This window comes from Pelophylax lessonae (genome assembly GCF_965119305.1).
Source record: "Pelophylax lessonae genome assembly, chromosome: 2".
Classification (NCBI taxonomy): domain Eukaryota; kingdom Metazoa; phylum Chordata; class Amphibia; order Anura; family Ranidae; genus Pelophylax; species Pelophylax lessonae.
Window position 1 is genome coordinate 502,739,697 of NC_138769.1, and position 13,712 is coordinate 502,753,408.

At 40.8% G+C, this 13,712-nt stretch overlaps 1 pseudogene across 1 annotated transcript; it reads right to left on the reverse strand.

The window, feature by feature from the left end:
• Positions 1-5,668: 5,668 nt before the first annotated feature.
• LOC309547765 (small nuclear ribonucleoprotein G-like) lies at positions 5,669-6,031 on the reverse strand (annotated as a pseudogene). Its single transcript has one exon. The product of its transcript is annotated as a small nuclear ribonucleoprotein G-like (transcript).
• Positions 6,032-13,712: the final 7,681 nt, after the last annotated feature.

The window sequence follows — 13,712 nt, forward strand, 5'->3', positions numbered from 1 at the left end:
CCGGCGTGGTTGTGGTGGTAGGAGGAGGATTACTTTCACCTCTTCCCCTGTTGGATTCCCGTTGTGCTGTGACATCACCCTTATACGCTGTGTAGAGCATAGTTTTTAACTTATTTTGTAGCTGCTGCATCCTTTGCGACTGCCGGTAATTGGGTAACATGTCACAGACTTTCTGCTTATACCGGGGGTCTAGTAGCGTGGCCACCCAGTACAGGTCGTTCTCCTTCAGCCTTTTTATACGAGGGTCTCTCAACAGGCATGACAGCATGAAAGACCCCATTTGCACAAGGTTGGATGCCGAGCTACTCATGTCCAATTCCTCGTCCTCACTGATGTCATTGAAGGTGTGTTCTTCCCCCCAGCCACGTACAACACCACGGGTACCAGATAGGTGACAACTAGCACCCTGGGATGCCTGCTGTGGTTGGTGTTCCTCCTCCTCAAAGCCACATTCCTCCTCTGACTCCTCTTCCTCACACTCCTCTTCCAGTGTTGCCGCAGGTCCAGCAATCGATGGTAAGGCTGTTTCTGGTGGTGGTGATGGTGACCACAACTCTTCCTCTTCCTCTTCACGCTCATCTACGGCCTGATCCAGCACTCTTCGCAGGGCACGCTCCAGGAAAAAAACATATGGGATGATGTCGCTGATGGTGCCTTCAGTGCGACTCACTAGGTTTGTCACCTCCTCAAAAGGACGCATGAGCCTACAGGCATTGCGCATGAGCGTCCAGTAGCGTGGCAAAAAAATACCCAGCTCCGCAGAGGCTGTCCTAGCACCCCGGTCATACAAATACTCGTTGACCGCTTTTTCTTGTTGGAGCAGGCGGTCGAACATTAGCAGTGTTGAATTCCAACGTGTCGGGCTGTCGCAAATCAAGCGCCTCACTGGCATGTTGTTTCGCCGCTGAATATCTGCAAAGTGCGCCATGGCCGTGTAGGAACGCCTGAAATGGCCACACACCTTCCTGGCCTGCTTGAGGACGTCCTGTAAGCCTGGGTACTTCTGCACAAAACGTTGCACAATCAGATTCAACACATGTGCCATGCACGGCACATGTGTCAACTTGCCCAAATTCAATGCCGCCAACAAATTGCTCCCGTTGTCACACACCACTTTGCCAATCTCCAGTTGGTGCGGGGTCAGCCACTGATCCACCTGTGCATTCAGGGCGGACAGTAGTGCTGGTCCGGTGTGACTCTCTGCTTTCAGGCAAGTCAACCCCAAGACAGCGTGACACTGTCGTATCCGGCATGTGGAATAGCCCCTGGGGAGCTGGGGGGGTGCAGTTGGTGTGGAGCAAGACGCAACAGCAGAAGAGGACTCAGCCGAGGAGGTTAGCAAAGAGGATGGAGTAGGAGGAGTAGAGGAGGTGGCAGCAGGCCTGCCTGCAAGTCGTGGCGGTGTCACCAACTCCTCTGCAGCAGAGCCACGCATTCCATGCTTGGCAGCCGCCAGCAGGTTTACCCAATGCGCAGTGTACGTTATATACCTGCCCTGACCGTGCTTTGCAGACCAGCTATCAGTGGTCAGATGGACCCTTGCCCCAACACTGTGTGCCAGACGTGACATGATTTCCTTTTCCACAATAGAGTACAGGTTGGGGATTGCCTTTTGTGAAAAATAATTTCGGCCGGGTACCTTCCACTGCGGTGTCCCAATAGCGACAAATTTTTTGAAGGCCTCAGACTCCACCAGCTTGTATGGTAAAAGCTGGCGGGCTAAGAGTTCCGACAAGCCAGCTGTCAGACGCCGGGCAAGGGGGTGACTCTGCGAGATTGGCTTTTTGCGCTCAAACATTTCCTTCACAGACACCTGACTGTGGGCAGGTGACGAGCAGGAACTGCTGAAGGTGAGAGGCGGAGGGGCGGGTTGTTGATAGGGGGCATGGAGGACAGCAGTGGTTGACGTGGCTGAAGATGCTGGACCAGGAGGAGGATGGTGGCTTTCAGTTTGTGTGCTGCTTTTACTCATGTGTTGATCCCATAGGCGTTTGTGATGTGAGATCATGTGCCTTCGCAAAGCAGTTGTACCTAGGTGGGTGTTGGACTTCCCACGACTCAGTTTCTTTTGGCACAGGTTACAAATGGCATCGCTGATATCAGAGGCAGACACACAAAAAAAATGCCACACTGCTGAGCTTTGCAAGGACGGCATTCTGGTGGTGGCAACAGCTTGCGTTGATTGGCGTGCTGTCTGGCTGACCCCGGGTGCCGAATCTACATGCTGTCTGACTGCGCCACTAGCTCCTTGCGATGACCTCCTCCCCCTGCTTCCAACTCGTCTCCTCCTCCTCTCTGTCTCCCCATCTGAACTTTCCCCCTCTTCTTCTGCTCTTCGAGCAGGCACCCAGGTCACATCCACAGACACATCGTCATCATCAGCCGCTTCACTTGACAACTCAGCAAAGGCAGCAGCAGCAGGTACAACATCATCATCATCACAATGTACGTCCATGTGTATAATGCTGCCTGACTGAGACATATCCCCGTTATCTACATCCTCTGGCACTAATAGTTGCGCATCACTTATTTCTTCAAACTGATGTGAAAATAACTCCTCTGACGGATCAAGTGAAGCGGCTGTGGTGCTAGTGTTGGTGGTGGTGCCGGCGGGCTGGCGAGTGGTAAATTGAGAGGTGCCCGAAGCTGAGCTGGAGGAGGATGGTGCATTAAGGTTCCGAGCGGAAGCTGTAGACGATTGGGTGTCCTGTGTAAGCCAGTCAACTATGGCCTCAGAATTTTTTGAGTTCAGGGTCTGTGGTGGCCTCTGAACACTGGGCATTATTCTAGGGCCTAAGGAAATCACAGCACCACGACCACGACGGCCCTTGCGGGGTGGCCTGCCTCTGCCTGTCATTTTTTTTTTAATGTGTTGTTACTGTTGTACTATGAGTGCAAGCTGCTGTGCCACCTTATATATCAGTGGTGGGTGGGCAGTGGCACAGTACACTCTCTGTGGACCTGACAGCAGTCACTGGCACCCAGGCAACTGCAATTTAAAAAATATATATATTTTTTTTTACTTTGCAAGCTGCTGTGCCACCTTATATATCAGTGGTGGGTGGGCAGTGGCACAGTACACTCTCTGTGGACCTGACAGCAGTCACTGGCACCCAGACAACTGCAATTTAAAAAATATATATATATTTTTTTACTTTGCAAGCTGCTGTGCCACCTTATATATCAGTGGTGGGTGTGCAGTGGCACAGTACACTCTCTGTGGACCTGACAGCAGTCACTGGCACCCAGGCAACTGCAATTTAAAAAAATATATATATATATTTTACTTTGCAAGCTGCTGTGCCACCTTATATATCAGTGGTGGGTGGGCAGTGGCACAGTACACTCTCTGTGGACCTGACAGCAGTCACTGGCACCCAGGCAACTGCAATTTAAAAAAATATATATATATATTTTACTTTGCAAGCTGCTGTGCCACCTTATATATCAGTGGTGGGTGGGCAGTGGCACAGTACACTCTCTGTGGACCTGACAGCAGTCACTGGCACCCAGGCAACTGCAATTTAAAAAATATATATATTTTTTTTTACTTTGCAAGCTGCTGTGCCACCTTATATATCAGTGGTGGGTGGGCAGTGGCACAGTACACTCTCTGTGGACCTGACAGCAGTCACTGGCACCCAGGCAACTGCAATTTAAAAAAATATATATATATATTTTACTTTGCAAGCTGCTGTGCCACCTTATATATCAGTGGTGGGTGGGCAGTGGCACAGTACACTCTCTGTGGACCTGACAGCAGTCACTGGCACCCAGGCAACTGCAATTTAAAAAAAAATATATATTTTTTTTACTTTGCAAGCTGCTGTGCCACCTTATATATCAGTGGTGGGTGGGCACACAGTGGCACTGCAGTGGGCACAGTACACTCTGTGGACCTGACAGTCACTGGCAGCCCAGGCAACTGCAATAATAAAAAATATTTTTTTTTTCAATTTATTGCAACAAGATGCTGTGCCAACGTATATATATCAGTGGTGGGCAGTGCACTGCAGTGGGTACAGTGCACTCTGTGGACCTGACACAGCACTCACTGCAATTATGACAGAGGAAAAAAAAATATTTTTTAAAATGCCAGGTACTGTGCCTGTGCCACCCGAAATGAGTGTGGTGTGCACACAGTACAGTCTGTGGTAGGTCTGTGGCCTCTCACACACAGCGGGCAGGCAACTGCAGTGTACAATAGATATATATATATATATATATATAAAGAAAAAAATCTATTACCTTACCAGCCCTTGAAAGGGCTTTTGGGGACACTGTATATATATATATATATATATATGTATATATATAAATAAAAAAATCCTCAATTACCAGCCCTTAAAAGGGCTTTTGGGGACACTAGATAGATATAGATATATATATATATGAAGAAACAACTCAATTACCAGCCCTTAAAAGGGCTTTTGGGGACGCTAGGTATATATATATATATATATATATATAAAAAAAAAAAAAAAAACACAAATACCAGCCCTTAGAAGGGCTTTTTGGGGTGCTGATATTACAGCAGTAGTGGACCAAGAACACTGCAAGACCAGGAACACTGACTAACTGTCCCTAGCTTAACAGCAGCAGCAGCAGCAGCAGCAGCTCTCCCTACTCTCACTACACACACTGCTTCAGAATGATCTAAGATGGATGCTGCCCTTGCTTATTTATAGGAGGTGGGAGGGTGTGGGAGGGAGGTACGCTGATTGGCTGGAAATGTGTCTGCTGACTGTAAAGTTCAGGGTCAAAGTTTGCCTCAATGATGTCTTATGGGGGGCGGACCGAACATCGCATATGTTCGCCGGCAGCGGCGAACGCGAACATGCTAAGTTCGCCGGGAACTGTTCGCCGGCGAATAGTTCTATACATCTCTAGTCAGCATCTGTCACAGGTGCACATAAGTGCCAGCGCACATGAGAATGCACGACAGCTAATGTGTGCATGCGAGTTCGAAGCAAAAGGGAATATGTTTTAACCTGTGCACAGGAGTTCATTCAGAGGAGTTATCTTGCTGGCGTGCATGCACATCCTGACATTACCTCCACTTTTGTTAAGAAAAAATCCCTCTGGTTGATCTATGTACATTGCAAGGATTTTAACAAACTTTGTTGAAGAATCCTAACTGTTTCTTCTCTGAAGGAATAGCACTTTGTTTGGTAATGTTGTTTTGCAGAGTGAAAATGAATAGGAGTGACAATTTCATTAATAATCAGCTGATGCACTTACAGGGTTGATTTACTAAAACCAGAGAATGCAAAATCTTGTGCAGCTGTGCATGGTAGCCAATCAGCTTCTAACTTCAGCTTGTTCAATTAAGCTTTGACAACAAATCCTGGAAGCTGATTAAATTTTATTCCATTCAACCCCACAGTGTTTTAATGAGGAAATCTACAAGGTCTGCATTAACCCTTTAGAAGCATCTCGCCAAAAATGAAATTTCTGTTGCAGAGGATACCTAGAATCTGAATTATATCTTAGTGTAGACTTCTGGGGAAATTATTGAGCCAGTCACACAAGCACAAAATGACATTTCTGATGGTGTTCCATTCACTAACTGTCTACAGAACACTTCCAGGTTGTCATATTGCATTGAATTTAAAATAAAATTACAGCACTTTTGATTGAAAAGGAAAGGTCATTTTTTATATTTTTTTTGTAAGTGAAAAACATTTTAATATAAAAGAAAAAAAAATGAACTGCACAACAAATGGTAATGGGTATGAAACCAGTAGGATGACTAATTGAGGGTTGAGATCATAGGGAGGTTAGGCTCATTATATCCTAATACTATACTCTTTACAAAGCTTCCAACATGATTATGCTGTTCCCTTGTATGACCACCATGCCAATATTTTGATGCCCGCTTGGTGACACTTCTGTGCATTCATCTACCATGAGATTCACAAATGGGTCAAATCCTCAAAGTATTCCCTGAACATGTCTCCCTCCGTTTAACTTTAAAGATCATTTTTTTGTTCATGAACTTCTTTAACTCAGGCAGGTGCGCTTTGCTCATGGTTAAGCCGTTCCTTCGATCTGCTCCGATCACACAACGTTCTCAGCACATAGGAAAGGTAATTTTTAATAACATTAAATTACATTATGACTTGTGTCACAATTGCATGTGCCATATCATTATATTTTTTTACAATGTTTTTTCCACAAAAGTGGAGTTACCCTTTAAGGCATTTTGAGGAACCAATATAGAAAAGAAAACCCACGCTAATCAACATTTTGCCTCAGCATAATGATTTCAGACCAGTGTTTTAAACTTTCTTTTTCACACTCATGAGGTCATATTAGGACAAAGCTGCTATTGTATCGTAAATAGAATGCACTTTTGTTAAAGTATGAGAGTTTTATTTATTTGGATTGAATAGAGAACATTTGAGTGTTGCAAATGAAGTCAAGCTTTGCTGTGGTATCATGTAGTTCTATGACTGTTATTGATGAACTTTCATACAATTATTAGAGATGAGCAAGCTAGTCAAAGTCTACCCTGGGTTTTTATTCACTAAATGTAGATAATAAAACCAGTTATTATGGAAATATCATTATTTTTTCATGAAAACACTGACTACAGTTCCCATTCATTTTTTTTTCAGATATTCTGCAAATTTATTGTACATCTGTAAATATACATAGATATAGGTGATTAGTGATTATGAAAACAAGGAGCAAAGGTGATATTACTGTTGGAGAATTCTATTAGAAGGACACAATAGTGGTGACTTGGTAACAGAACAGTTACAGCTAAAGCTGAAGACAGATCTGGTTGTGGTGGCAGACAAATAATGAAGCATCTGCTCAGGAATAAATGTATATGTGTACATTTTACATATAATAACAAAAATGATAAACATTTACCATACCATGTGCTTTTCTTCTATAGTATTTAAAGTTAGCAAGTGTTGACACCAAAGTGTGATCAAAGATTGTGTGTTTTTATCTATTTTTACAGAAGAATGAGGGTACTTAAGAGAATAAATGAATTACTAATACCACTCCAAAACTTTAAGTGGGAGCTACATGAATGAGGGTTTGTGATGCAAAGGCTTTTAAGAATGTGGGCCAATAAGAGAATTTGTGCCTGATGGTTGGAGAGGATGATTTTAATTGGTTTCTGGTAAATAGACGAACTTTGAAAGAAAAATCCAGTTTTTAAGTAACAAATGGAGTTAGTAAAGAACTGATGTTATATAGGCATTGATTTGATACCATTCAGGCTGCTTCCTTCTATACTAATTGTACACAGTGAAGAGCTTTGTCCATTAGATTTATGAGAGGGCATTACAATAGTCAAGCTATGAGGTGATCAAACTATCTTTTGTAATTAATGGAGGGATTTTGCAACAATTGATTTTGCCACAAAATTGCTATTTTTTTCTTTGCCAAAAGTTTGTCAACGTTGGCCTTTTTTTTTTTTACTTTACTTTTTTTACTTTTCTGGATACTGCTTAGGCAAAATTTGTTTGAAAATAAAAATAATATAATTTGTTTTCTAACAAAGTCTTGTTATCACAAAATCAGTGCTGACATGGTACTAAATAGCTTTGTTTAGAAATTAATATAACCCTAACTCTAACCCTTACCCTAAGTTTAACACTTACTCCAATGTTTTTCTAATATTTATCCTAATGCTAACTCTAACCCTTTTATTTTGTAACAAAATCAAGTAATGACCATATTTGCCATGTCATGTTAAAAGATCAATGTTGGTAAAGAGTGCCATCCATTAACAATGCTGAATTGTTGATGAATAGATTTATGAACCGTTAAGGTGATCACATGGCTTTGTTAATAAACAAAACCATTAATCATCAGCTAAGCTCTTGTGATAAATGGCTTTATTATTCAAAAAATATTTTTTTACTATGACACGGATGACATGGTTACATAGTTAGTCAGAATGAAAAAAGACACAGGTTTATCTAGTTCAACAAATAGAAAAATAAATACAATTTACATTTTTAAAGAAAAAGATCACTTTCGTAAACAGAACCCTATACTTATAGTTGAGGAAGGCAAAAAGTGCTATAAAGCATGGTCCAATTTTCTCCAGCAGGAGGAACATTTTTTTCCTGATTCCCAGAAAGCAATTGGATATTTTGTGGCTCCACAATCTATGACTTTGTTACCTATTCATATTTATATCCAGTTATAGTTAGTGAATTGAGCTCTTTTTTAAAACAATCTAGTGAGTTGGCCAGAGCTGTTTCTTGAGGAAGTCTGTTCCTGTTACTGTGAAAAAGCCTTTCCTTATGTGGAGGTTAAATATCTTTAAATTCAGACGTAAAGCGTGCCTCCTTGTCCTTTGTAATGACCCTAAAGTTAATGAATCTGCACCAAATTCATTATAGAGACCACTCATGTATTTATGCATGGTGATCATTGTGATAGACTCACCCAGGACAGAGGTTTTTGGAGGGGACTGCGTGCTAGCCTCTGGCCTACTGACTATGGGCCCTGGCTTTTAAGGGAACACTATTTTTTGTGAGGTGTATGCTGGGGGGATCTATGGAGTAATGTTACTTTGGATTCCAGCCTATATCTCCCCAAGACGCACAGACTCTGGGACTCTAGGCCCGGGTTCAGGAGGGGGGGGGGGGCGCTTGCTCGTCTTCCCCATCCTGTCCAGCCAGGCTGCTTGCTCGGATAAGGGTCTGGTATGGATTTTGGGGGGGCCCAAATGCCATTTTTTTTTTCAATTTTGGCGTTCAACTCGAACTCGAACTTACGTTCGACTCAAACTCGAAGCTCATCCCTACTAATACTTCCCTATATGCTTAGACCTGATCTTTTTACTATTATTTTATCTGAAAACATTTTTAAGGGTTTGTCCTATTTAACAACTTATTTAAATATGTATTAAAAAATATACAATATATACTGACCGTTAGAGCAAGAGTTTGAGTCAGAGTTAATGTTATAGTTAGAGATGATATTACTTATCAGAAAGTCATTGGTCACCAAATCAGAGCACACATAGTGATCAAACTGCACTGTTTATGAATAAATCTATTTCAGTGACAGCTACCACTGTATTTCTTTCTGGAAATAAATTATTTTCTTAACAGTTGTTGTAATAGAAAATAAATAAATAATCCTACGTAATATTAATGCCACTTTCATTTTCACATGGGGGATTCTGCCATCTGTACAGTCCAGTCCTACTCTCAGCACACTTGCTGGTCTTTCTTTTCTATTCTGCCTTCTGCACATAAACCCCACTTCCCAGTATCTATTCTAACAGTGCAATGACCTCTCTAGTACACATTTAGCTTTATACAGTCAGTGCTGTCCCACTCATTGTTCAAGCTTTCCTTTGCAGAAGGAAACCTACCTGTTAATATTTTTTTTTTTCCTATTTTAACAAGAGGCTTACTGAGACAAGGCAAGCAAATACTTACAATCATTTCAATCTAATAAAAGGAATTGCAATAGTAGGCAATGAAGGAGCTTCAAGAAGACAAAATAATCTTCAAGCTTGCAATTTTTGGCATAAAAACTATTACCGTGATTCCAATGCAGGGAGAAAACATCAAAAAGCGTGTAAAAGGGAGACCTTTTGGATCTATTTTTTGTGCACTCTAGCCCCAGGTGGTCTAAATGAGGACCTTGATAGCTACACTTGGTGTGAAACCCTGATTCCAGCATATTTGGGTGTATAATGGATTATTGTCCTTGACAAAACTATACAGGAGGAAGTGGTCTTCCCTCCATTATGAAGTCTGTTATATAGTCTAAAGGTTGACTATGATTATTGTTTCTTATAACTATCCATATTTACTTTTTTTTCACCATTTTAACATCAAACAACAAGCAATTGTGTATCGATTGGCTTTTTAGTTGTAGTATCATATCAGCTGGATTATAGCTCTTTTACCAATACTATATTATTATATACACAAGAAGTGATTTTTTTAATGGTAATTTTGCATTTGAATGTTTAATCTAATATACAGTGGGTACGGAAAGTATTCAGACCCCCTTAAATTTTTCACTCTTTGTTATATTGCAGCCATTTGCTAAAATCATTTTGGTTCATTCTTCTTCCTCATGAATGTACATATGGCACCCCATACTGACAGAAAAACACAGAATTGTTGACATTGTTGCAGATTTATTAAAAAAGAAAAACTGAAATATCACATGGTCCTAAGTATTCAGACCCTTTGCTGTGACACTCATATATTTAACTCAGGTGCTTTCCATTTCTTCTGATCATCCTTGAGATGGTTCTACACCTTCATTTGAGTCCAGCTGTGTTTGATTATACTGATTGGACTTGATTAGGAAAGCCACACACCTGTCTATATAAGACCTTCCAGATCACAATGCATGTCAGAGAAAATGAGAATCATGAGGTCAAAGGAACTGCCTGAAGAGCTCAGAGACAGAATTGTGGCAAGGCACAGATCTGGCCAAGGTTACAAAAAGATTTCTGCTGCACTTAAGGTTCCTAAGAGCACAGTGGCCTCCATAATCCTCAAATGGAAGACGTTTGGGACGACCAGAACCCTTCCTAGAGCTGGCCGTCCGGCCAAACTGAGCTATCGGGGGAGAAGAGCCTTGGTGAGAGAGGTAAAGAAGAACCCAAAGATCACTGTGGCTGAGCTCCAGAGATGCAGTCAGGAGATGGGAGAAAGTTGTAGAAAGTCAACCATCACTGCAGCCCTCCACCAGTCGGGGCTTTATGGCAGAGTGGCCCGACGGAAGCCTCTCCTCAGTGTAAGACACATGAAAGCCCGCATGGAGTTTGCTAAAAAACACCTGAAGGACTCCAAGATGGTGAGAAATAAGATTCTCTGGTCTGATGAGACCAAAATACAACTTTTTGGCCTTAATTCTAAGCGGTATGTGTGGAGAAAACCAGGCACTGCTCATCACCTGTCCAATACAGTCCCAACAGTGAAGCATGGTGGTGGCAGCATCATGCTGTGGGGGTGTTTTTCAGCTGCAGGGACAGGACGACTGGTTGCAATCGAGGGAAAGATGATTGTGGCCAAGTACAGGGATATCCTGGACAAAAACCTTCTCCAGAGTGCTCTGGACCTCAGACTGGGCCGAAGGTTTACCTTCCAACAAGACAATGACCCTAAGCACACAGCTAAAATAACGAAGGAGTGGCTTCACAACAACTCCGTGACTGTTCTTGAATGGCCCAGCCAGAGCCCTGACTTAAACCCAATTGAGCATCTCTGGAGAGACCTAAAAATGGCTGTCCACCAACGTTTACCATCCAACCTGACAGAACTGGAGAGGATCTGCAAGGAGGAATGGCAGAGGATCCCCAAATCCAGGTGTGAAAGACTTGTTACATCTTTCCCAAAAAGACTCCTGGCTGTATTAGATCAAAAGGGGGCTTCTACTAAATACTGAGCAAAGGGTCTGAATACTTAGGACCATGTGATATTTCAGTTTTTCTTTTTTAATAAATCTGCAACAATGTCAACAATTCTGTGTTTTTCTGTCAGTATGGGGTGCTGTGTGTACATTCATGAGGAAGAAGAATGAACCTAAATGATTTTAGCAAATGGCTGCAATATAACAAAGAGTGAAAAATTTAAGGGGGTCTGAATACTTTCCGTACCCACTGTATGTAGACATATGTAAAAAGTACCTTTCTAAAGCTCCTATAACTGATATCAGCCAACATGACATGTAATGACATGGTCCACATTGTATAAATCAGCTTGCAGGCTACAAAGGACTACAAAAAATGGCATCATAAAAATAGAAAAAATCTTAAAAAAAACATTTGGACAGATTGTGGATTCCTCAGGGATAAACTATCATATATAATATATATAATATATATAGTATTTGTTGCAGTTGTATAGTACATCAGCATATACCAATCCTCGAGATACTGGGGTACCACTTGTCCACATGTATTTTCCGCTCTACATGCTTCTCGACATGTTATTGCTTCTTCAGGAGCTTAGGTAAATCTATTTCAAATGAAAACATTCATTTATTAGGATACATGAAAAATAAACATACATATAGTACATGTAGAGGGTGAAACACATCTGAGGGTCCTCTCCGGCGGGTGGAGAGCAGAGCCGAAGCTATCTTACACTACCTGGTTCAATTTTGGTCACGGTGAGTCAGCGTCCTGTGTGTTTTTTGCATTTTTCTTTAATAAGAATATATATAAGAATTAATTAATTATTTATTCATTCATTTTTTTTGTTTCAATTTTATTAATGTATACATTTTCCATTTGGTGTATAGTTTTATATATTTTTGTATGTATATATTTTTTCTTAGTATCCTGAAGAAATCTATTGTCTCTAAAATCATGAATGAACAAGAATTTGCACTCCGAGAATTAACATTGCAGCACAATTTATTTATTTATGATACCAGTAATTTAATAATTTATTAATCAAATCAGCTTATTTATTAATTTATTGATCTTTTTAATCTCTTAATACAAGTAATACAGAATATATACATTTTATAAACATATGTACATTTTGTTATTAACAAATAATATTAGTATTTATAACAATGTTCTTTTTTGCCACATGTGCTTTAGTCTATTTAAGGGAATATGGCTGCAGAGGTTAGGTAATAAATAGGAGAAGCATTATAGCTGTTGTCTAGTTCAGTGTCTGTGAGTGAGAGCATCTGTTATAGTCCTGGCCAGCTTTCTTGACCTTATATTCCCCTACGAGCGCTTGTTTTGTATGGGTTCCAGTAAGGCTGCAGCCTGTGCTTCATTAGCCACTGGGTACTACAGCGGGCGGGTTTCTTCCAGGAGAAGATGAATAGCGTGCACTCCAGCAGCTATGGTGAGTGCTGAAGCAATATTTAAAACAGATGCAATGAAAGACCCTGGCCACCTTCACCAACTTGTGACAAATAGCTGGTCAAACCTACATTGCGCTTTCACTGATATTTGATGATGGCACTCTCAGCCTCGCCCAGCACAAAGATTTTCTAGCTGGTTGGACCACTGACTGAGAGGGATCATCACTGGGTATTATGCACTTAACTGTTTATACCCCAAATGAATCACTGTAACTAGATATTGATTATTAATAAAAATGTTCACAATTTTAGTAATAACAATTCTGATGTAATATAAATTTCTTTAACATACACTGTCACCACTGACAGATAAATACAGAGATTTACCATGCATTAGCACTCTCAAAGTAACAGGGATTCTTCAAGTTCTGCCTTAAGTGCATCAGAGACAATATTAACTATTTAGAAATAGTGTTAAATTTAAAAAAAAACAAAAAACAAACAAACAGGAAAAAGGTGCAAACAAAATATTTAAAAATCAAAAAGGGTATTGCAAAAGAAAATAAGAGACAATAATGCAGTTTTTTTTACATATAATACTATGTTAGAAAATCTACATTTTGGTAACTTTATACAGTATATTGGCACATTATTGTCCAGCATGAAATTACAGTTTGAATGAATTTAAACATGATGGGTATCAGATGATCAGATGATTATTATACCTAGGAGAGATAATGTGTCCAGGTTGCCTTCATTACCTTCTAATATAATGGTGTTTGGCCTTAAAATGCTGCTAATTCATTTATACAGGTGAATAGTGTCCCTTTTCTGGCATTACTGCTATTATCCCAGGAGTTATGACATATACTGAAGTTTTTGCCAGATAATCAGGAAAGGGATAGTAGTTTAGCATTTTTAGCTCATCGACCATC